Below are 24,202 nucleotides of genomic sequence, written 5' to 3' on the forward strand. Positions count from 1 at the left end.
TGTGCTATTTGCTTTTCTTTTCCTATGTGAAAGGTTGGAGTCACCGGCATTCTGGATTAGCTACTATAACTTTTTTTTCCTTCCTGCGTGTTCTGCAAAGAAACTAAAAGAAAAATATCTGCTTTGGGTGTGATCATATAGTGCCAGAAAGAAACGTACCTGTCTAATCCAAGTACTGCCTTCTTTAACTAATGAAATGGAAGCCCAGGGAGTGTAAACGATCCGTACAAATCCACCTAGATAGGGAGTGACGGAACCAAGCTTAGAATCTGCTGAGTTACAGATATGTTTGGTGAGGCAAGTATTCAGGTGAGTTAGGGCATAATTCCAAGGGGAGGAGATGAAAGTTAAGATTTCATCCGGTTTATTTCTGGTTTAATTTGGGTGAAAAAACCATAGTTTCTCATATTTAAAAATAAGCCCTTTTAAGTAGGCAAGAAAAGTAGTATGCTTTGGGGGACAGAACAGGAATCTCCAATTTTATACCAGCTCACCACACGAAATTTCAGGTTGAAATATTATGAAGCAATACCTGCTAATATATAATTACCCGAAAGTTCACAGTTGTAAAATTTCAAATGTCTAAATAACACATTATAAAAGGAATTGATATTATATAATTTTGAGCATCTTATGTATATTCTGAGGACAAATTATATCTTGGCCCTTGCTGTGATTGAAAGGCTCTGGAATAGAAGTCAACAGACTTTGGTCTGAGTCCTAGGTTAGCCACTAACCAGCTGTGTGGCCATAGGAGAATCACTTAATATTTCTGGGTCTTGCTTTCTTCAACCATAAAAAAATGTGTGATAATATGATCATCACACCCCTGTCTTGATCAAAAGTGCACGATTCAATTTTTTCCCCAAAAGACTGAGAAGAAGAATAGAGAGACAATGATGGATATGACCATAGCCCTAAGTGATGCTATGGACTTTGCTCATAGGAAGAAGCCAACAGCAAGGAATCTCACTGAGAACAAAAGACATCCTGGGAATCAACTTCTTTGCCATTCTCCTTCCCTCATCTTTCCCATCACCTCCAGCCCTTTTGGGAATTTCATGTGCTATGAAAGTTAAAGGACTGTGCCTGATTTGGAACCTATGCTCCCCTTTTAAAGTCTGTGCTCTGTGCCAAAGACCTTCCATTTTTCCCTACTATCACATTGTCTACTTTCACTAGCTGTGATTTCTGGAACATCTCAGCATAACACCTTTCAGTGAAGGCACACATTCAATTTTGCAAAGGGAAGAAAGTAGAAAGTAAGATTCCAAAATCAAAACTTCACTTTATGAAAATGTCATAAAGTATAAGGGAAAAACTGAAAATTCAGCTGAAGGTTGGCAACAGATAGTAGCTGATACGTGATACATACAGCCCTGCCGGTGGTTGGGGGTGGGGGGACTCTGTTCTCCCTTTTAGGAGGTCTCAGCTCTTCACACCAGCATTTGACCTGCATCCAGCCTTCTAGGTTAGGAATTTAGATGGCTATAAAAGTAGTTTTAGCTTCTTGAATTGATGTGTATTTGGGTGAGTTGGCTATAATATGCCTTCCCAGTTTCTTAAGTGGGTTGTCCCTATTTCTCTCACCACTTCAACTCTCCCAACCACTATTCAGTACTTTGACATTTATTGCTAATAAAAATAATAATACTTATCGTCTGAAAGTTAGTAGTATGGCTTGAAAGTTTTATGTACGTTTATTTTTCCTTGGATTTATGTCAGTCTCTCCTCCAAGCAAAGAATAAATAAATAAAAGCACTTTATCAACTTTATAACCTACTCAAATTCAGAGATCTCTGAATAGGAAACAGACCAGGGACAGTTAGCCAAGATTAACTTAACTAGAAAACCAAAACCTTGCATACGGTGCTTTGAAGAACGATGTTAGTCTTTAAAGATTGTGTCCCCATGTGAAATGGGAAGTGGGTAACTAGGACAATTACCTCTGTCACAAAGGCCTCCTAGCTTTACCTTTTCCCAGAAATGCTCAGGTAACAAAGGCAGAAGGGGTTTTCTGGTCTCAATTATATCCTAATAATTGTTTCAATTCTCTGCTTCCTTTTGAGTGTGAAGATCCAGGCTAAAAAGCTTTAAAAAACAGGCTGAAAAGGTTTCCCAGACGTGAAATAGATTTTACAAAAGAAACTTCTGGCAAGTTTAATGTAAGTAAATCAGAAACATATGGGCTATGTTTCCCTCAAAATACCCATGGGTTTGAAAGCCCAGAAAACACATAAAAAGTAAAGGGAAACTGTTTTCCAAAGCTAGACTTACTTGAGAAACTGCTTGGTGTACCAGAAAGCCTGGCTCAGCTCCCCTAAGCAGGGGATGGAGCCAGTGGTCAGGCAGCCCACCAGCTCCTACCCTCACGCTTCTGTTGACAGTCTTTATTTCTGAGGATGATGTGATTGATGGCATCTTGACCTGTGCCTATGGGTGTGACTGAGAAAACCATTGCTCAGTGCTTCCCATACTGAAGACATGACTTCATAGCTCCTTTGCAACCATCTGTAGTGAATGTTTACACAGCCTGTTTCTGTTCTTGAGGGCCTCTTGTGCTAAATGAGCAGGCTGGTGGTAAGCATACATTTACTGAACACTTAGCATGTGCCCCGTGGGGAAGGATAACAAAGAAACAGACAAGCACAGGCCAGCAAAGGAGGTGAATTACAGACTCAGACTTGGAAGGGACTTTAAGATTCCTGAGCTCCTCCTTCCATTCTGTGTGGAAATTCCGGCTACAGCTTGCAGTCCACATAGTGGGAGGAAAACTCAGAAATTAGCCCCAATGGAAAGAACAGAGTTTGGAGAGTCAGAGGACCTGATATCAGGTCCCAGCAACACCGTGACTGTAAATCTGTCGTTTGACTGCTCAGAGCCTCACTTTCCTCATCAATTAAGTGGGAATGATAGTCAAATCACCAGTTGGGGTTGCCAAGAGTACTTCAATAAATATACATTTCTTCCCTACCCACTCCCTAAATAAGTAGAAAAACAAAACAAAGACGAAGATGGAGACCAGAATTTTCACCTTCGTCCCTGAGAAAGGCCAGGTTGGAAGACAGAGTAGAATGAGAGATAAACGGGCTTGTCACCTGAACCCCAGAGGAGACAGATGACTCGTTCAGGCCAGTACCAGACCACACTGAGCTGGGGCAGGCCTCCACATGCTGTCAAATTAAGGCTTAGGGCTTGAGGAGTAGAGGGAACCTCAGACTCTTGGTGGATAGCTCACTCCCAAGAGGAAATAGGAGGGCTGTGCTGAGCTGAGCATGTGGAATATGCTTTCCAGACTACCAACCACATATGTCCCTCAGCTGTCATGAAGAGAAGGGATGAATGGGCAGAGAACGGCCAAAGGTAACTCATAAGATGTGTTCTTTCCACCTAAATAGAAATACCAGGAGTAGAGAAGCCAGCTAAGCAAGATAAGGCAGGTGAAAGCCCTCATGTAAACAATACAAGATTGCACGTGTTTTATGCCTTTGCTCAATCCATCTACATTTATTGAACATCTATTTTCTCAATCCTGTCACCAGCTTCCAGGAAATTTAGGTTGAACAAGACATTGTTTCTTTACTTAAGAATACAGTCTAGTAGAAGAAACAGACAAGAAAGCCAAAAAGTACAGTTGGCAGTGAGTGTACTACGACACTGAAGTCTGCACAATGCAGAGAAGGGGCATCTAATTGAATGGACGGCCAGGTAAGCCTTCTTGGTGGAGATGACATTTGAGAGCTGAGGTCTGAAAAACACAAAGAAACCAAGTGGTAAGAGAAATTGGGATTTGGGGTGACTTTCAAAGCAGAGAGAAATCCAGAAGAAGGCACAAAGGAAAAGAAAAGGGCCTTTCGGGGAACTGAAAGTCATTCTGGGTGGTTGTAGGAGAAATCGTCTTGGTGTTATGGAGAATAATCAGAACAGAGCATTACAATACGGTAGAGTGGAGAGTAAGAATTCTCAGAGTAAGAGAATGGCCCAGAGAAGGCGAATACTAATCGTTGCTTCAATGCAGTGAAGCAGTGGTAGAAATAAGACTAAACAAGGACATAAATTTTTAAACTGACTTGGATAATTCTAATTTTTGTTTTATGTAAAACATAGACATAAACATGTAAAACCTTTATTTTATGTAACAAAAATGGGATTAAGAAAGGGAGTGTGCATGTGTGTGTGTGTACGTGTGTGTGTGTGTGTGTGTGTATTTTTATAAGTGGAGACTGGAAGGATGCATCCCAAAATGTTAACAGTGGCTATATCTGGCTAGTGGGATTGCTAATTACTGTTTTTTGCTTCTCTTTATTTTCTATCAGAAACATTTATAATTTTTTTAATAAAATAACTAATAAAACTGACCTGGTCACAAGAGGTTTTCTATGTAAATTACCCTTTCAAATGGTGCCAAGCATTAGGTTATCTGATATAATATTTCTGGCTCTTTCTAGCAATTAATAATCAGGTCACATGGCCCCAGGCTATAAGGGCCCTAATTCTGCTTCTCCACTTTGGCAACTGTGATCTTCCAGAATACTCGCAGTGAACATTAGGTGAATACAGTGGCACAGTAACTCCCTGGCTCCCATTGGCAGGATTCGTTCAGTTGCAAACTTGGAAAAGAGGTCAAGTTCCCTCATTTTTTCATTCATTCATTTATTCATTCAACAGTGTTTAGTGGCACAGGCCCTGTCCTAGGTGCTGAGAATAGAACAGCAAAACAGACACAACTTGACCTCATGAAACCTACTGGAGAAGAGAGCTATGCAAGACCCAGGTTTCACACCTACAAAGAAGACTAAATATTATTACATATTCCTGCAAACATTGTGGTCCCATTTTGTTTCCTTTGTGTTTCCACAACTAAACATGTCTGGGTCAGCCCAAAATATTCTTTTTCAGATATATGAATGAATTTTTCACTTTTTGTTCAACATAAACACTATATATACGATGCAAACCATATACTTTCTTCTCCATTTGCATCTTTCACTTAAAAATATATCTTGAAAATGACATTATATCAGTAAATACTTTATTTTGCATATGAGCAAGCATAAATACATTTCTAGAAGTAAAATATGCATTTGGGATTTTGATAGACATTACTAAATTGTTCTCCATAAACATTGTGCCAATTTACTCTCCTACCCAGTGTCTGCTGTCCAGTATCTTTCCTAACCCAGCATTGTATCAAACTCTTGATCTTTGCCCAACCAGTAGGTAGCAAGTGATTTCTCATTTTAGTTTTCATCTGCATTTTTAGTGTGAGTGCAGAATATGCTTGAACAGGATTAAAGAGCCATTTTGCTAAAAGCCTGTTTACTGCTACCAAACACAATCTCTTTAAGAAACAAGGACCGCCAACTCTCCAGGGGAAAAAAAAAAAAAAACGTGCAACAGCAGGCAGTATAAATCTGTCCTCAACCACTACTGTGAAGCAATTGACTGTGCTTTCCACCTAGAACCTGAGCATTCAAAAGCCGCTTTCTGGACCACGGCGGAGAAATCACAGAGGAGACAGAAACCAACATGTGAGTGCTTGCTGTACGCCAGGCACCAGGCTCTATATACATTCTCATTTAATCCTCCTAACATTTTTAACCCACGAGCCTCTAGGAGGTTAACTACCAGCCCACACTCACATAGATTATAAATAGCAGAGGAAGAACTGAACCCAGGTCTAAACGCCAATACCCGCATTTTGTGCAGTACACCAAACTGCCTCCTGCTATGCTGAGGTGTTTAAGTCCATCGGCCTGCACCCTGAGATTCATATGCTAAGAGGCTGTCTTTTGACTTTAATCATGACCCTCCAAGTAGAAGTATACTATAGCATTGCCTATCTATGGAGCCCAAATATGCGCCTGGATAAGATTTCTCATGATTCTAGCTTCCCTTAAGACTTGAAAAGACCTGCCAATGAAGACTCCACATCGAATTAACTTGTAGAATTATAGAAGATATCCAATCATCAGTATCAGGAGTTGTGCAGAGGTTTGAATATTATCAATGAGACAAAAAAGGGGGGCTGGAAATTGGTATATATACTGCCAATCTGCACCATTTATCTCAGCAAGGTGGCCCAGACGATTTCTTGGGTGGCAAGTTGATGACTCACCTTGGGAATGGATACCACAAAGCCCTACAATAGGGTCCTGAGAGAATCAAATCTGACAACTGCAAAGCTCCAAATAAGAATTCTAGCCAATGAGGTTTCATTACTTCAGCGTTCCTAACACAAATATGATGCAGAGCCATTGGAAGACAGCTTCTTACCCAGAACCTAGGTAATAGTTAGAGACCAGTTCAGACAACCCAATCCCCTCCCACGGTATGAGGGATAAAGAGTCAGTAAGAGGAAAAGTTGGCTTGAGAGAAAAATATCTTTTAAAAAATTTATTAAAGCGACCCACCCCCATATGAGACGCTCTCTACAGGGGGGCTACTCAGGGTGTGGTCTGGAGATGATGTGCTACTGGGCCTCAACCAGATAATTACAGAAATTGGGAATAAGCATTTAGAAACTTTTATAGCAATTTAGCAGAGTAATTTTATGTCTGTTGAATCTAATAAAAAAAACAGGGCTTGTAAAAAAATTTTATTAAAGCTATTAAAATGAAGAAGTGTTTTGACATGTGACAAGTGCTCACATGACACGGTTGCAATTACTCAGGATAAGGAAGCCCAGGCATTCCATCACACGATGAATGATTTCCAGGGGGCCCTGCACAGCCAGGCGTGCAAGATGTGGGGCGCTTTCGCCGTGGATCAGTACCACCATCTGCTGCAATTCCTCCATACAAGGCCTTTGGCAAAAGTTGAAACCACCACCGACGTTACCATCACACAACTCTTGTAATTGGAAGTTTTATTAAAAATGTGCAAAATAGCTTTTTTGGAGAAAAACTTCTATTCACTATTTTAAGAGGGGACAGAGAAAAAGCCTCTGAGAAAATATTAAGGAATTATGTCATGTACTCCAGAAATCTGTATCCAAGACATTGGGATAGCCAAATTCCAGAGAGCTGCCAAGAATTCCCAAAGATATGCTAAGTGAAATAAGCCAGACACAAAAGGATAATATGTATGATTCCATTTATATGAGGTACCTACACTAGGTAAACTCAGAGACGGAAGGTAGATAGAGGTTACCAGGGGCCAGGGGGAGAGGGGAAAAGGGAATTATTGTTTAATGGGGACAGAGTTTCTGCTTGGGATGGTGAAAAGTTTCTGGAAATGGATAGTGGTGATGGTTGCACAACTTTGTGAATGTACTTAATGCCACTGAACTATATACTTAAAAATGGTTAAAATGATAAATTTTATGTATATTTTACCACAATAAATAAATAAGAATTCCCAATGTACTTTCTGAGTACTAATTGCTTATTTAAAAAAAAAGAAAAAACAGAATAGCTTCCAATACAGCAGCCTCTTTCTGAGGCTTGGGTGAACACCAAAAATAAATAAATTAAAGCAAAGAGGTCATCCCACCTGGGTCAAGTCATTGTACTTATAAACCAGGAATACACCTTTGTTCTTGGGGTAAGACTAGAGAGTAAAACAACACATTATTCAAAAAGAAGCAATCAAGAATTCTACCAATATTAAAACCCCAGTAATTCTCTGTGTCATTTGACACTCCTAATCATCCCATGTTATTGAAATTTTCCCCGCTCCCATGCAAAATCTGTCTTCTCGGCAATTGCCTGAGCTGACTCAGCTGATCAGATTTGCTGGGTGAGACCGCCAGTCTTCGTGCACAAACCTGCAGACACTCTGCACACAGTTGAGAAGGGTATCCTTCCATAAAGGTACATTCTATTTTTCACTTAAGATATATAAGAGTTCCCTTTTAAGTCTCCAAACAAGCTCTTGACAGATTCTTCTCCATAAATTTCAATGGTTTTATATTCTTCTGGGACTCAAATCTTTATCCATCCTTCTGGCTTATTGTTAGAATAGATGTTCTCCAAGTATCCATTCACCAACTTCTCCTTGTCTCTATATATTCTCTCCCACCTACCCTCTCAACTTCAGTAAGCCTAGTCTTTCTCACTATGATTCTGACCTTTTTCTCACCAGCCTCAAGTCTCCATTTTGCCCACCTACTGGGCAACTGCACGACGATGTCCCACAAATACTTCAAGCTCAGCATAATCAAACATTTACTATCTTGCCTCCTAAACCCGATCCTCTTCCTGCGTTAGGCACTTCTACAAATGGCACCACCATCATCCTCCCAGTAACCCAAGCATGGAAGCTCCTTGACTTCTGTGATATCCCTCTACGTTATTCCTCTGCCTTCCAGTTTTCCTTCCCTCAATCCATCTGGCACGTTCCCTGATTAAATTACTCTTTGGCCCACCTGAAGTTTCAAAAACCAGAGTACAGTGGATCATTCTCTGCAAGCACTAGAAATTCCAAGGACCTCAAATCACCACAAACCAGAGATTAGTGGAAGCGCAGGTATGGGAAGCTGGAACTTGCCCGGAATTTAATAATGGGCACCCAGAAGCTGGAGATGCTCCACTTTTCTGCCAAACCTTGAGACATTACCCCTATTGTTTAGAGGAGCAGTGGCAATTACAATACATCTCCCCAGCATTATGAGATGGAGGTCAGTACCACCATCAGAAAAAGCTGGAGGAGTTGGAGACTTTGCAGGATAAGACGGGGCAGCTATTCAATATCTCGTCAAATGAACATTGTTTATGTGCCAAGCAGTGTACTAGGAAGCTTGAGACACAGAGAATCAAGCCACGTCCTTCAAGGAATTCCCAATCCAAGGAAGGGCTACAAAATTGCAATTCACGATGTCCCTGCTTCACTACAGATATACACAGGACATCAGAGGGCAGAGGGAAGAGTTCTCAATAATGTCAGAAGCTTGGGTGAAGTGGTAAAGATTGTGGAAGACTTCATAGAGGCTGCTACTTCTGAGGTTTGAGCTGGGATTTTAAGGATAAGAAAGGAAAGGACCTTCCAGGAAGAGGAAACACACGTACAGAGTGAGGACATAAGGGCAAATGGGTTTTTGGAAACAGCTAGTGTTACAGCATGGCCATGAAGGGCAGCAGCAGGAAATGACACTAGAGAGGCATTTGGGTCCAAGATCACACAGAACTTCGTACAACAAGCTAACCCAGACCCTTGACCTTCTCCTGTGACCCGAGAAGCAAAGATTACAAATCACAAACAATTAGCTCTAAGAGGTGGCTGTGAACTTGCATATCATCTACTCCAGTCCTCTCATTTCATAAGCCACGAAAGGAGTCACAGGGAGAGGAAGCAGCTTGCCCAGGGCCTTCCAATGATCCTCGCACATTATGCCTTTTCATGCAATAAAAATCCCACACACAGAGTGTCTGCTAAGAGCTAACCATGGAAAACAGACTCGGTGACATGAGGGGAGTGAGGATGCATAAGGCACCTGTTCCAGGGCACTCCTCTTGAAAGCAAGCCTGAAGGAAGAAATCATCATTCTTGCAGAAAGAACAGATTGCACACAGACTTAATGTGGAAAAATAAACACCTTTCAAAGGCAAGCCTAACACTCCCTGTGAGTCATCCCAAGCCAAATGTGCCAAACCCCAGAATGCGCCAGCAGCACTTAAGGTTCTAATACCCCTAACCAGCGGTAAGATAAACAATTAGCCTTAGTCATAATCAAGAACAAATGGTCAAACACAAGCATATAACCTCTAATCTCAAAATTCTAACGGGTCGCTTTATTCTTTTTTGTTTGTTTGTATGTTTGTTTCAGAGGCAGCAAAAGGGGTTCTGAGTGCGTTGTGAGGGTTTGCGGGTACAAGGAGCTTATACTAATTAGATAGAGACAGTGAGGCTGTAATCAAGCACAAACTTTGGATCTAGATGGAGCAAGGTTTGAATGACAGCTCATTCATTTAGTATGACTTTGAGCTGATTGCTTACCTCTCTAAGCTTCTCTAAATTACCGGGCATGCTGCCAGGCACTAAGGAGCTGCTAAGATATTCGTGGGCTCCTTTCCGCCTGTCATGCCCCTGTGGGAGAGTCTTCAAAAAAATAGTCACAATAATTCCCCTTTCTCTACCATGCCCCTTCCCACATGACCCTAGGCTTGCCAGGTGACTTGTTTTGACAAATGGCACATAGCAAATGAAACATAAGCAGAAACCTGAAAAATGTTTGTGCATTGAAGTTTCTCCCTCTTTTGTAACTCTTGGGGATCTTTTAACCACCACTGTATGAACAAGCCTGGGCTGGCCTGCTGGATGATGAGACACACGTGACCAAATCATCTTATTTCCCCAGCTGACATCAAGCCAACCACCAGACATGTGAGAGTGGCCGTCACAGATCATCAGGCCTCAGCTGGGCCAGCCCACTCCAGAAGAACCACCCAGCCAAACCACAAATAGTGAGAAATAACAAATGCTCATTGTTTTACATCTGTAAGTTTGGAATGACTTGTTATGCAGCAAAAGCTGACAAATGCACTTCTTAAATATTAAGGGCCCCCTGGTTTATGGCCTCAGGTCTCTCCTTACTCAACATGGAAGATAGACAACATTAACATTAAAATGATGAATCTCAAAGCTATAGCCTCAGAAAGGTCTCTCTTGCCTATGGAAATTTCATCAAATATTCTTTAGGTACCTCAAGGCCAGGGCCAACACTAAACTTGCTACATTCCCTGCAAAACAAGACAAAAATTTTCCTCTTGTTGCTCTGTTCCCAAGAAATGAAACATGAAGATTGTTCTCAACTCTTTTTTCTTCCTCATCTTCTATATCCAGTCACCAGGTTCTGTCAACTCAACCTCTGAAATACCTGTTGGCTTCTTCCCTTCCTCTTTATCCTCACTATTTCTACCCCATGGAAATCTCTTACCCAAGCTATTGCAATAGTCCCTAAACAATTTCCCGCCTTCAGAATGTTCCTCCACCAACGCAGCCTCCACCTGAGCCTGGTATTCCCCCGCTGAAAGCTCTTCAATATGTCTCTGTTGTTTATGGGATGTTGTCCAAATGCCTTCACCTATCACATAAGTCCTTTCCAAGCTGGCCTCCTCTCCATGGATATTTCCATCTTCTATCACGTCTCATACACACTTAGAGTTCCCCCAGCGTACCAGGCTGCTTCATGCCCCTGGGCCTTTGCGCACGTTGTCCACACAGATGTGGAATGTCTGTCCTCTTTGTTCTCTTTTTGAATTTCTACTCATCATAAGATTCAACTCAGAAGTCACATATATATAGAGCACCCTCGCATGCCTACTCTGAAAGAAGTTAATCTCTTCCTCCATGCTATCACTGTGCTTTGTCCATTCCTGGAATGTTGCAGTGATCACACTATGGTACAGTGGTCTCTTCATATTCTACCTCTCCCACCATCCCAAAACCTTTCCACAACCTTCCTTATTGCAGCATCTGGAACTGTATCTAGGATGCAATAAGCATTCAAAAAGAAGTCTGTCTAATGAAAGAAATCTTACCATCTTTCCCTTTTCCCTTACAATAAGCTAGCTTCATGGGTAGGTCGTGAATAACTTCTTATGCAAGTAAGCTCATTTTACAGAATTTTAAACAAAATTGCTAACAAACAAATATGTTATAAAATCTTCACATTTAAGTTTTCTGCTTGGGGTATATTCTTCTTGATGTTACTAGCCCCTGGTGTGTTATAATCATGTTGCCTGGCTCTCTGAGGCAATGTACGTCTTTGGCCCAAAGGAAGAAGTTCTAAGAATGAGGAGTTTGATGACTCCTGTAGAAAATCTTACATTCGGAGGAAAGTTCTGATCAAAAGAGAGGAGGAAGAGGTATGAAGCCAAGCAGTAGGTTCCAGGTTCGGAAAATACTATAAAACTCTGGAAGAACCATATGAAACATCCTAAATCCCTTCCCCAGGAGGGTGATGTCCTACAAGAGCATCAGCATCAGAGTTGAGAGGATTGAATTCGAGTCCCAGCTGCCATAACCCTCTGTGTCCACTAGTGAGGCACGTAACTTCTCTTTCCTCATCTGTAAAATGAGGGAGTCAGACCAAATTATTTCAAAATCTTATAAATTCTGCAATTCTACAGATCTGAGTCTATGACAATGATCCCTAACCCTGTCTGTGTACCAGTCACTTGGGAAGTTTTATAAATCCACAGCTCCCCAGGCCTCTTTCTCAAAGACTGTGATTCCACCAGCTTGAAGAGAAGCCTGAGAATTTCATAGTTTTAGAAAACCCCAGCAGGCGATTCTGACACAAAACTCCATTTGGGAGCTGAGCCACCATATAGAAACTTCACCTGCTATCACTTTTCAGCAACATCTACCACCTACAGGATAATGTTTTCCAATGGCAATATATCTCCAATTTCATAATACTGGTTAAAGGGAATATAGGATTCCCTGTACATAAAGTCACCTTAGGGGCCCTTTCCTGGAACACTATCAGGCACTATCCTGCTCAAATATGGAAACTGCCTACAGAGTTTTGTATTTCGATATCTATATTATCACCATTTTAAGCATGTGATTTGGTACAATCTTGAGCAAAATACTCTCCTTATAAGTCCATCTTAGTTTTTTTTAATAAAAATCAGTGAAAAAATCATTATTTCACATATAACTGTTTACTGCCACCACCCAGGGACATACCTACACTGCAGAGTAAGATGCACATCTGTGGAATAAACAAATAGCGGGATAAAAATGTACCATCTACACATAGATATACACTGTAGCCGTCTACCCACCCTCAATGTTTTTCTTCCTAGCAGGACCTATCCATTTCCAGGCAATGAACCATGATGAGTCTAAGTTAATTATGACAATCCTATTTCCTTTGGCAAGATACCAATCTTGGCAGCCAGGGAGAGCCATGTGGCCAAGCACTGGACAATGAGATTTGAAAGCCAATCTGTTGGTGGACTTCTGGGAAATATTTTTTCCTCCTTGATCAACGGAGGATCCTTTTGGTCACCCAGATTCCTGCTTCCTTCCTTGAATGTAAAGGTCTCCAGCAGCCCTATGGTGATCATGAGGCTTTAAACATGAGGCCCCAGCATCCAGACCCAGAGATGACAGAGTGACAGAGTGGAAAATGAGAAAGACCCTAGACCTTGATGGCATTAGGGAGCCACTGCTCCTAACCGCAGATCTCTTGTTATTAAATTAAAAATTGATTTCTTCAGTCACACTAGCCACATTTTTAAAGCTATGGGGGACTCTGAACAAAGAGCAAATGAACTCTAAACAGCAGCCCTCTTGTTACATGAAACAAGTAAGTATCTTTGCTGTTCCAAGCCGCTGTGAGCCTTGTTTTCTCTTACTTGCAGCCAAAAATACATCCTAACCAAATTAGTTTCTAGTCAGAGTTAAGTGAAATCTGCAGGAGGCAACTAGGCATATTTCGGGTCAGAGTTCCATGCCATTAGGAAGGGGAAGAGCTGTCACCAAGGAAGAGGCATTTCAATAACCGAAGGATGGGCAAAAGATGGGAGGAAGGGGATGGAGACAGCTTCTGTGGAGAAATCTTGAAAATGAGAGAAAGGAATAAAAAGACTTCAAGCTTATCAGCTGACACTCTAGTAGGGGAGTCTTTACAATGGAAGTGTATAAGGATTTTTGTCCCAAAACTCTAAATCAAAAAACTGCAGAAGTCACCAAACCCTGCTTAACACCTCTGACCATTCTCCTTGCTCTTACTTCCTCCTCACCCGAGAGGGTCTGTCTGCAACCGCAGGTCCTGCCCAATGGCTCCACCCCAGAGCATGCTCCATTTCAGGTCATATGGACTCATCCTGGCACCGAGGTTGGCTCCTGGTCACTGGATCCTGGGCCCCTGTGTCTTCAGTGGTGCTCACTACATGTAAGCCTACCAAGTCCCCTGGGATTCTGAGAGCCATGTTACAATAACATTCTCACATCCGGAACTGGTTTCTGGAAAACATGGAGAAATGCAACATACACTCTATCTCCTCTCTCTCTCTCTTGCTCTCATTCTCTCTCTAACACTTAAGGAAATTAAAAAGAACCCATTGGTGTATAGCACACTGGCACATCAAAGTCCCCAAAGGAAAATATTTGAATTTCTTCCATCTATTTTCCTCTCCTGTTCTTTATACTTCTCAATGAGAAGAAAGGTAGAGCTTACGTTTTATGTCAACACAAAAGGCCTCCGTTTGTGTGCATTACTTATTAAAGTATTCAGCGATTCAATGTCAAGGTATGTATTATACATACTTTTTTTTCTAGGCCATTATCAGCTTTCTTACAACACTATTATTCTTCAGCCCAGCTAATGCTTCTGTCAAAGATTTAGCAACAAGCATGGAAAATGTCAAACAGTGGGGAAGAAACCTAGCTGTTTCCACAACAGCACAAAAAGCCCGAGTTGTCTTTTATGGAAAAGCAGTGTAATTCCTCCATGAACGCCGACGATGTTTCATCAGGGGACAGAGTAGTGGGATGGTTTATTTGTTTTCCTCTGCACACCTGAGTCCCCCTCCTCTGAATAAGTTTCCTTTCTTCTCTTGCCAATATACTTAATAAAACAAAGCCTACGTTTTTATCATTTCACCTTCTCCCCAGGAGGTATCTAGCTTAGAACGTGACAGAAATCAGCCGAGAGAACCAGTCCTGTTCTGTCTGCAGAGCAGTGTGATAAGATTTAAGGAGCACTAAAAGGCTCCTCTGGAGAAAAATATTTTCCCAACCTGCTTACCAGGGTGCCTGAAATTACAACCCTTCTGCTTTAAGGCATTGAGAGCCTCCATTAAAATGCAAATATGGTAGGTGAGTTATTTTATCAAACTATCACATCTTAGCTTGAATTAGTTTATGGCTTAATTCAAAATCCTGAAGTGATGAGACACAGGGCCGTTAAGTTTGGATGTGAGCAAAGATGATACAGAGGTTTAGGGTTTAAAATGCATTGCCTAAGGAGCAGTCCTGGGCAGTAGGGCAAAGTGGAAGAACAGAATATAGTCTAACGGCACCAAAAGTGAGGTCCAGAGTTAGTACACTCAGGCAGATGCTCTCGACAGTCCTGGCTGAGCAACGGGCTGGTCTGTGTGGTCCAGAAGTTGTCTTCCTCGCATTTCAAAGATAAATTCAAAGAAGCATCAATGTGCATACGGCTTCTTTTCTCCCACTTGAATTGGCATCCTCAGTTGGATTTACTTACCATTTCTTCCCTGTCTGGGCGTCCTCAGGACTCTTATCCACTCCCTCACCGACAGTCTCAGAGGCTGCACAGAGCCTGTGGTAGACACTACCAGGGTTCTCCAATATTTCTACTTCTCCTCCCCTCCCACCCCCTTGAAGTTAGTCACGGCCATTTGACTGACTTTGGCCAATGAAATGTAAGCAAAAATGGTATGTGTCATGTCCAGGCAGAAGTATTTAAGAGTTTGCTCATGATTCTCCATGCTCCCTTCTTCTGCCATGGTGAACTTGAGTAAAGATACTACAAGGTCAAAGCAGCCAAGAATGCTGGACACAGGGAACAGCTAAGTGGAAAGATGCTCGGACCTGCAGATGACCATAACTGAGCAAGAATAAACTTCTGCTGTGTTAGACCACTGATATTTTGGTGTTACTTCAGCATAACCTAGCCTGTGCTGGCTGATTCATACCCCATAAATAGCATCTTAGGAAATCTCATCAGGCCCTGTCTATTACCACATACTGATCCTTCAACAAATATTTATTGACACCTACTCTGTGCCAGATGATATTATAGGTACCAGGGATTTAGCGGTGACAGTAGAGACAAAGTCCCTGGATTAATGGAGGTTACATTCTAGTCAAGGATGAAAGACTATAAATAAGTTTATTACTTAGGAATAGCTTTGGCTAAGCATAGCAGAAAACTCAAATAGTATCAACTTCAGCAAATTAGAGGTCTAATTTCTCTCACATAAAATAAGTCTGGGGGTTGGCATTCCAAGACTCACAGGGTAGCTCGACAATGTCATTGGGGACCCAGACTCCTCCAGCTTTCTGATCCACCCTCCTTAGGACATGGCTTCCATCTTCCAGAGCACCTTGTACTCCAAACTGGCTGCCATTTCTCCATTCATTTTATCCACATGCTAGAAGGAAGAAAGAGAAAAGGGGAAAGGCAAGAGGGAGTGCCTCTCAACTAAGTCAGGCCCTCTTAAAGAGCTTTCTTGGAAGCCATAGCCCATAGGTAATACGTAAAACTCATTGGCTACTCCTACCTTCAAGGGAGACTGAGAGGGAAATATAATCCCAGCTGGATATATTTTTGCCACAAAGAAAATTGAGTTATGTTAGTAAAGAAAAGAAGAGAATAAGTATTGAGTAGGCATTTAACAGTCTCTGCCAGAATAGATAGACAAATAAGGATTTTACCTGGTGATGAGTTGAAGGAAAATCTGTGATAAAAAATTGAAAGGGAGTAACTTTAACCAGGGCAGAAGAAAAAGGCCTTTCTAAACAAGTGGCATTGGAATGATGAGAAAAAGTTCTCCATGGGAATACCGGGGGAAGGGAACCCCAGGTAGAGGGAACAATGATTGCCAATGATTGCTGAAGTACCAAAGAACAGAAAGAACCCCAGTGATGGAGTGAAGTGGGTGAGGTGGAACGTGATGAGAGACGAGGGCAGAGAGGCAGGGAGAAACTAGGTCAGGAAGGACTTGGTGAATTTCATTCAAATGTGATGGGAAGCAAGTGGGGGAGCTGAGCAGTAAGCAGGGAGTGACGTCATCTGATTACTCCTTAGTTCTGTCACTCTGGATGCTTTTGGGAACTAGTTTGTAGGGGGATAAGAATGGTGACCAGTTAGGAAGCTGATGCAGACATCCAGATGAGAGACAACAGCACTATAGTAGTAGGAGGAGGATAGATGGGCAGTGCTAAGGATGTAGCTGAAATCAGCAATTATGAATTTTTGCAGCTGTGATCAGCAATCATGAATTTTTGGTAAATCCCGTTGGCCTTGATGGCTAACTTTTTCTACCAGAGTTTGGCTGTTCATCTGCAGGCTCGGAGAAAGCTCAGAGAAAGTTGGGTTTTTCCAGAATCGCAGTCTTGCTGGGAGAGTATGACTGATGGAGGCAGAGGAGAGGCTGGGAAGGAATGTTGTTGAGATGAGTCAACGAAATGAGGGACACTGGACTCTAAGCAGGGCGGGGAGGGAAGGGATGGAAGACAGAGACCGAGGGTGTGAAGCCCCGCCCCAGAGTCAGCCACTTCTTGTCTCCCACCTGTAGCTAACGCTTGGCTTCTCCCTCTCTGCCCAGCTTCTGCAGACGGACACATGGCTGGACTATCTTCCTGGCACCTGGTGAACAATACCAGCTGGGCCCCATCTGTCAGGTCACCCTGGTTGGCCATCCCCCACCCTCACTCAACCCAAATGTTGGGCTCCCAAGTGTCTCAGAAGAAAGAGCAAACACTGCTTATATAGTCCAGTGGTTAAGCGTAGGGCTGAAGGTAGGCTGTGGGTTCAAATCCACGCTCCTCCACCTTCCAGCTGTGTCACTGTGAACAATTATTTAACTTTTTTGTGCCTTTATTTGTTTAGCCGTAAAATGAGGCTATTAATAAGACCTACCTCATGGGGCTATTGTGAAAATCAAATGAATTAATGAAAAGCACTCAGAAGAGTATGTAGCACACAGTAAAGCTCTCAATTAAAGTCATCCAATGTTATTATTTATCATCTTCCTGCATTACTCAGATCGAATCTCACTCCCTCCTAAGACGCCCCCCTCCCCACCCCAGCCTTCATTTATCTACTTTCTCTACCTTGTTTTATACTTACTATTCATGACACATAATCTGCGTCTCACAACACGCTGTCCTGCTCTCTAATTGTTGGAATCACTCAATTTGGCACCTGAATCCACGATAATTGCTGTATGCTAATATATAAAATCACACCTTGTCCTGATTCTTCATGTATGTGCCTTAGCTCTTCTCTCTGACTGTACTCGGAGATTCCTATAGGCCAACTGCATACTCTCTCACACCTTCACGGTAGATAGCGCAGTGCCAGCCACGTAATGTAGACATACTATGTACTTGGTACTGAAGGAAGGCCTTTCCTGTGGAGAACTCCAGAAATTCTGTGCATTGGGGAACCAAATGGAAGTGGGAGAATGCTTCAGAAGCAGAACTGACTTATATAAATCTCTAGTTATGCCAACCGCTCCCTGGGCAGGGCCTGTGCTATCCTGGGGAGAATAGTGTCATGCTTGATCTTCTTAAAGGTCTCCAAAATACTAAAAGAAATTATTCAAGACTAAAAACTACGACTTTAGGTTGATCCTCAGGCCTCCTGGGCCAGCTGGGGTAACTGGCCCTCAAAACAAATAAGCTCTTCCAGATCATTAGCCCAGGGCCTTCCCCACTATAGGGAGAAAAACTTTAGGCAGAACTCGTGAGCCAGCAGGCTTCTCACGTGAGAAGCTGCCCTGCACTGAACACGCTCCGTGGCTTTGGGGGCCGCCCGTGCTGAAGAAAGAGCCACAGGCAGCCACAGAGAACTTCTGCAAAGCAGAGCAGTATGGTTGCCCATCATACAGCCTCTCCACACATCCTTTGAACACAGCTACTACTACTGAGGGGCAGTGCGGAATAGGGTGGGGACCCAGAATCTGCAGCCAGAATTCGCACCACAGCTCTGCCACTCCCTGGCTGCGTGATTTTGAGTTTCTCTAACCTCTCTCTGTCTCAATTACTTCATCTGGAAAGTGGTAGCTATAACAGCCCCCAATGCTTACAGTTTTGATGAGAATTAAAAGGTTTTAAATTACGGTAGTGCTCAAAACAATGCCTGGCTGTAAACATTATGCAAGTGTTTGTTAAATAATTTTTCATTGTATTTATTCACTTGTGTATGTGTATGTTTTGAGCATTTCTAGTAATGTCTAGGAACTGGGAAGAGAAACATGAATGAGACTCAGTCCTTGTCTTTCAGGATATTTTAATAGATAGGCTGGTTTAACAGCTCTAGGAGAGGGATTGGCAAAGTGCAGGGGTAAGATAGAGGAGGGAGCGACTAACTCTGCCCAGTGGTAATGGGAGAGGCTACACAAAGCTGGCATCCATAATTGAGTAGAATTCAAGGTGCAAGAGAGGCCTTTACAATAGTGGTTCTCAACCTTACCTTGCATTTGAATCACGTGGAAGGCTGTTAAAACCCAGATTCCCAAGCCCTAGCGGCCCCCGCCCCACACACAGTTACTGATTCAGAAGGTCTGGGTGGGATCTGAGAATCTGCTTTTCTAATAAGTTCCCACATAATGCTGATGCTGGTCTGGACACCCGCTCTGAGAACTACTGCCTTTCGAAATCAGAGAGAAGCATGTGTGTAGATGCAGGAATATGAAAGACCTGGTCTTCTCAGGGGAGAGAAAGTCATCTGGCATGACTGGATCAGAGAGCAGTGACAGAAAATGGCAAAAGATGAGATGCGAAAGGGAGGCAGGAGCTGATCTCAAAGCAAAGAAGTTTGGGGCAAATTCTGTACACTTGGAGGAGCTTTGGGCGTTTACGGCCTTGAGGAACACGATCAGTTTGTATTTCTAAAACTATCACGTTGGCATCAATGTGGAGAATGGACTGACACGGAGGGAGACTGAAAGAAAGGAGAACAGTTAGAAGAGGCCAGAGGAGAAATAATGAGGCCAGAGCTGGTGCAGGTGCAGTGAGATAAGAAGAAAGAAAAAAAGAAATCTTGGGGCACAGAACCAAGCAGATGCACAGAGGTCTGCATAGGATGTGAGGGAGATGGAAGGATTAAGAGTTACTGCAAGCTGGCCGGCTCTGATACCGGGATGGAGGAGATCCTAACGACTAAGAAAAGAATGCAGGGGATGGAAAAGATTTCTGGAGAAGAGAACATCATAAATTCAATTTACAGGATCCTGAAGTATCCATGATTACCATTAGGCAGCTAGAAATCCAGGTCTGGAGTTGAGCAAAGAAGTCAGAAGTAGAGACAAAGAGTTGGGCACTCTTGTACGCAAGTCCAGGTTAGAATAAAGGCTTTGGGTAGATTGACCAAAGGAGAGAATTGACTAAGGAAAGAGGCAGGACAGAAACCTGACTTACACGTTTAAAATGGGCTCAGCAATTGAAAGCAAGAATGGAGACGGGGAGAATAAGAAAGTTATGCAGAAGCTAAGGCCCAGCAGGACGTAGCAAAGATCTTACAGCATCCTGGTCTAGCGCTGTCATCTTTCTAGTATCACAAACCCTTCCAACCTCACCAGCATTGAAGGGAAGGTGTCAGTGCTGGTCATTGTCTGTTCTCAGGTCCATTGGCTGCCCTGGCCTGTTCAGCTCCTATCACAGGGGCCTGACCCCTGCAAATTCATTTCTCAGACTCCTTTGCCAACTAGCTTCTGGTTTATTTCTGCTGAAGAGAGGTCCTGGCAGGAGACCGAGAGGAGGAGGGTAGTGAAGGCCAGGTTATTCCTGCCTCCTTTTCTTCTCCACTCCCTGCCCCAGCTCTGCCTTCTGTGGCTTCTCATAGACCTATGCTTTCGGTTCCCAGCAGGTACCCCACTTCCCGGGGTCTGGGAACATTTCCTCCTTCTTCTGGGGTCCCTCCAGCTGTGTGTGGGCGAGGAGGAGCAGCTTGCTGCTGTTGCTCATCTCTGCATTGACTCACCAGCCCATTTGGCTTTTCAGCTCTTCCTCCGCCTCACAACCAGTTCTCGTATGAATTCCCTCTATTGAACTGGCTGGTGTGGGCTCTGTTGTCCTTGCTGGTCCCTGATTGATAAACACATAATGATAATACGTCACTTTCTCTCCCCACAACTTGTTTCAGGCTTCAGAATCCTATTCAGGCTGGGATGATCCAAGTTGATATTAATAAAGCCTTCTATTTAAAAGTTAAGGGGAAAAGTAATTTGAAAAGAGGCAGTAAACGAAGATAAAAGCTGAAATAAATAAATGGTAAAGCATAAAGCTGTAGAATGATAGATTAGTTCAAATGCTGTTTTTTTGATAAGACACTCAAATAAACAAACCTCTGACAAATATAATTAAGGGAACATTTTTAATTAGAAATGAGAAAGGAGATAGGACAAAATACAAAAAATAGATTTTTTTCTCCAAATCCAAAGAGAATGTTATGTACACTCGTAGGTTAATAAACTGAAGTCCTCAATGAAATGAATAATTTCTAGAAAGATATAGATTACTAAAAATAACTCAAGAAATGTAAATCTAAAGAGAATAATAACCAAGGAAGAAATTGAGGAAATTATCCAATAACAACCTAAAAAGTGCAGCTGGTCCCAATGTTTCCACCAGAACAATTTTCATACTTTTAAGAAACAGATGATTTCAATGTTGTATAAAACATCCAGAGTGCAAAAAGAGATAAGAGTACCTTTATGTCCATTAGGCAAGCATGATCTTCTTCCTAAAGCCTGATAAAGATAAAACACACAAAAAGAAAATTACAGTCACATATCATAAGTGAATATGGATAAGAAAAGCTTACATAAAATCCTCATCTCTAAAAAGGAATTTGTTTTACTGTACTGCTTCAGATCTTTAGAGAGAAGATAAGTTTTTTCATAACAGTTTTACTGAGATATAATTCTTATACCATAAAAAATATGGAACACTTTACGAATGCGTGTGTCATCCTGGCACAGGGGCCAGGATAATCTTCTCTATATTGTTTCGATTTTAGTATATGGCTGCTCAAGCAAGTACAAGGGATGATAACTTTACAGGTTAAGTTGACAGAATTACAAAGGATGGACAGTTTGCACATTACAGAAGTAAATAACCATTTGACAAAACTAGTATAACTCAAATCAAAGGGAAAATATCATCTGGAGAAAACATTTGCAGCAAATATTAAAAAGGGGTCATTTCTATGTTATGTAAAGAGCTTATACATATTGACACCAAAAAATTTAGTCCCCAGTATGTAAATTGGCAAAGAACTTAAGAAGACAATTCATGAAAACAGAGATACTGTTAGTAAAGAAGCAGGTGGGAAAATGTTCAGCTACACTTATAATCAAAGCAACGCTGCTCAAATAAAATTGTAGCATCTTACACCCACTACTTTAAAGGAATTTTAGAAATTATCCAGTCTTGCAACACTATGATAGGACTGGTCCCTTCACACACTATTGGTAGCCATATAAACTGGTATCACCTCTTGGCAACACATACCAGGATCTATCTTATAATTCCATAATAACCCTTTAGCCTAAGGAACTTTTAAAGAATAAAAAAATAAAGCTACATGAGATGTTCATTGCGATGTCGCTCTAACAACCAAAATAAATAAATAAATAAAAGACAATCTAAATCCAACAACAGAATTATTGTCAGGGTTATAAATTATTTTTATAATTACATTAAAAATTATCAGTTTATCAAGCACCCTTACATACATTACTCCTTTTAGTCCTCAACAGCCCCAGAAGGTAGGTAGGAATTACTAACTATGATTCAGAAAAATTAAGTGACCTTAACAAAATCACACAATCAGTGGGTCTTGAACTCCTGCTACCAAATCCCATGTTCTCTTGATGTTAAAGACAGTGGTAATGAATATCTACTCTGACCTTCAGTTCCCTCATCCATAACACAGGGCTAACAAGAGTACCTAAAGAGTATGATGAGGATTAAATGAAGCTTTTAAATGGCCATGAAGCTCTTAGGACAGGGGGTGGCACACAGCAGCACTCAGTAAATTATTAAGAATAACGATAATACAAAATTGTACCAATTTACTATGATCACAGCAATGTAAACATGTCTGCCAGTGGACAAGGACCAGAGCGAGTAAGGAATAATGAAAATGGCTGCTCGTGAGCAAGACAAGAGTATAAATGACTTTTCCTTTTGGAATTATTTTGGTTTTAGTACAACAAGTAGAAATCTGGAGGGAAACAAAAACAGAATATACAAAAATCTCCTAAAATGAATTGGCATCTTTTGGGAAACTTAATAGCAAATCTAGGATCACTGCATCTAACACATTTGAAATCATAAACTCAGCCTACGCGCCCCGTGGAGACACCACGTGGCACGTGGAGCCAACCAGCGGATGGTGCCGCTTCACTTGCCCAAAGGATCGAGGAGGCATTTATTGGCCTCAATAATACCCTAGTGCTAGTCATTCAGTCTTCCTTAAAGATGAATTCTTTTTTTCTTAAAACTGAGACTCAGAAGCATCTCAAGCAAATATCCTGGAAACTGGGAAATAGATCCAAGTCCACTCTCCAATGAACAGCAACGTTCCAGGGGAGCTGCTTTGCTGTGAGGACCATCATCTACAAGACCAGGGAGACCATGGTTACTTCTCCTTTTGGTCATGTGACTAGAATCTACCATCAAGAGCAGGAAACACAGCCAGCATTAACCCCATGTATGTTTTAAATCTACAAATGGGAAATAATTTGAACCACCAGAGACAGTCTTCAGAGTAATGAGGGAGAGAGCTGAAAGCACCCCTTGGCTTTTCCTCCCAAAAGTCAGCAAGGCCTGAAAATCTCCACCCACCACATAGGTATAGATGAAAAGTTACTCCACTCTCAGCTCCTGCATTGTCACAGGCTTTGAAGGACAAATAGGAATAGATGTAGCTGAGGGATAGAAATGGAATCGATCCAGACTGTGGTCTGGAGCTTGAATCGTGAACAACTGCGTACATGAGTCAGAACTTATGCAGTTAGTATATGAGCTCCAATAAAAGAAGTGACAAGTTCAGCAAATGATATAAATTCAGAAGAGAAATGTCAGGGGATGACACAGAACCTGGCATGACCAGAGGCTGAATCACCCTGAGCTCAGACTCATATGTCCAAGTACCTACTCCATTTGGGATGTCAAATAGGCATCTCAAATTTAATGTGTCAGGCACCAAGCTCTAGGTCTTTGCCCTCACTGGCTCCACTGATAGTCTTCCCATCTCAGGTAACAGCAACGCTATCCTTTTAGGCCCTCAGCTGGAATTTCTTTGACTTCTCTCTTTCTCTCATACCTCACATCCAATCCATCAGCAAATCCCGTGGGCTCTATCTTCAAGATATATCCAAATCCTCTTCTCATCACCTCTACTACCACCACCCCAGTCCAAACCATCATTATCTCTTTCCTGTCTTCTTGTTATAGCCTCTTAATTCGTCTCCCCATTTCCACTTTTGCCCACCATTCACTCTCTTCTCAACACAGCAGTCAGAGGGATCCTCTTAAAACCAAA

General features: G+C 42.0%; 1 non-coding gene across 1 annotated transcript; it reads right to left on the minus strand.

Moving 5' to 3' along the window:
* Positions 1-21,587: 21,587 nt before the first annotated feature.
* Positions 21,588-21,691, minus strand: LOC131422993 (U6 spliceosomal RNA). The gene has a single exon (XR_009224168.1). It is a non-coding gene; the product is annotated as a U6 spliceosomal RNA (small nuclear RNA).
* Between the last annotated feature and the right edge of the window lie 2,511 nt (positions 21,692-24,202).

Source organism: Diceros bicornis, chromosome 26 (genome assembly GCF_020826845.1).
Source record: "Diceros bicornis minor isolate mBicDic1 chromosome 26, mDicBic1.mat.cur, whole genome shotgun sequence".
Taxonomy (NCBI): Eukaryota; Metazoa; Chordata; class Mammalia; order Perissodactyla; family Rhinocerotidae; genus Diceros; species Diceros bicornis.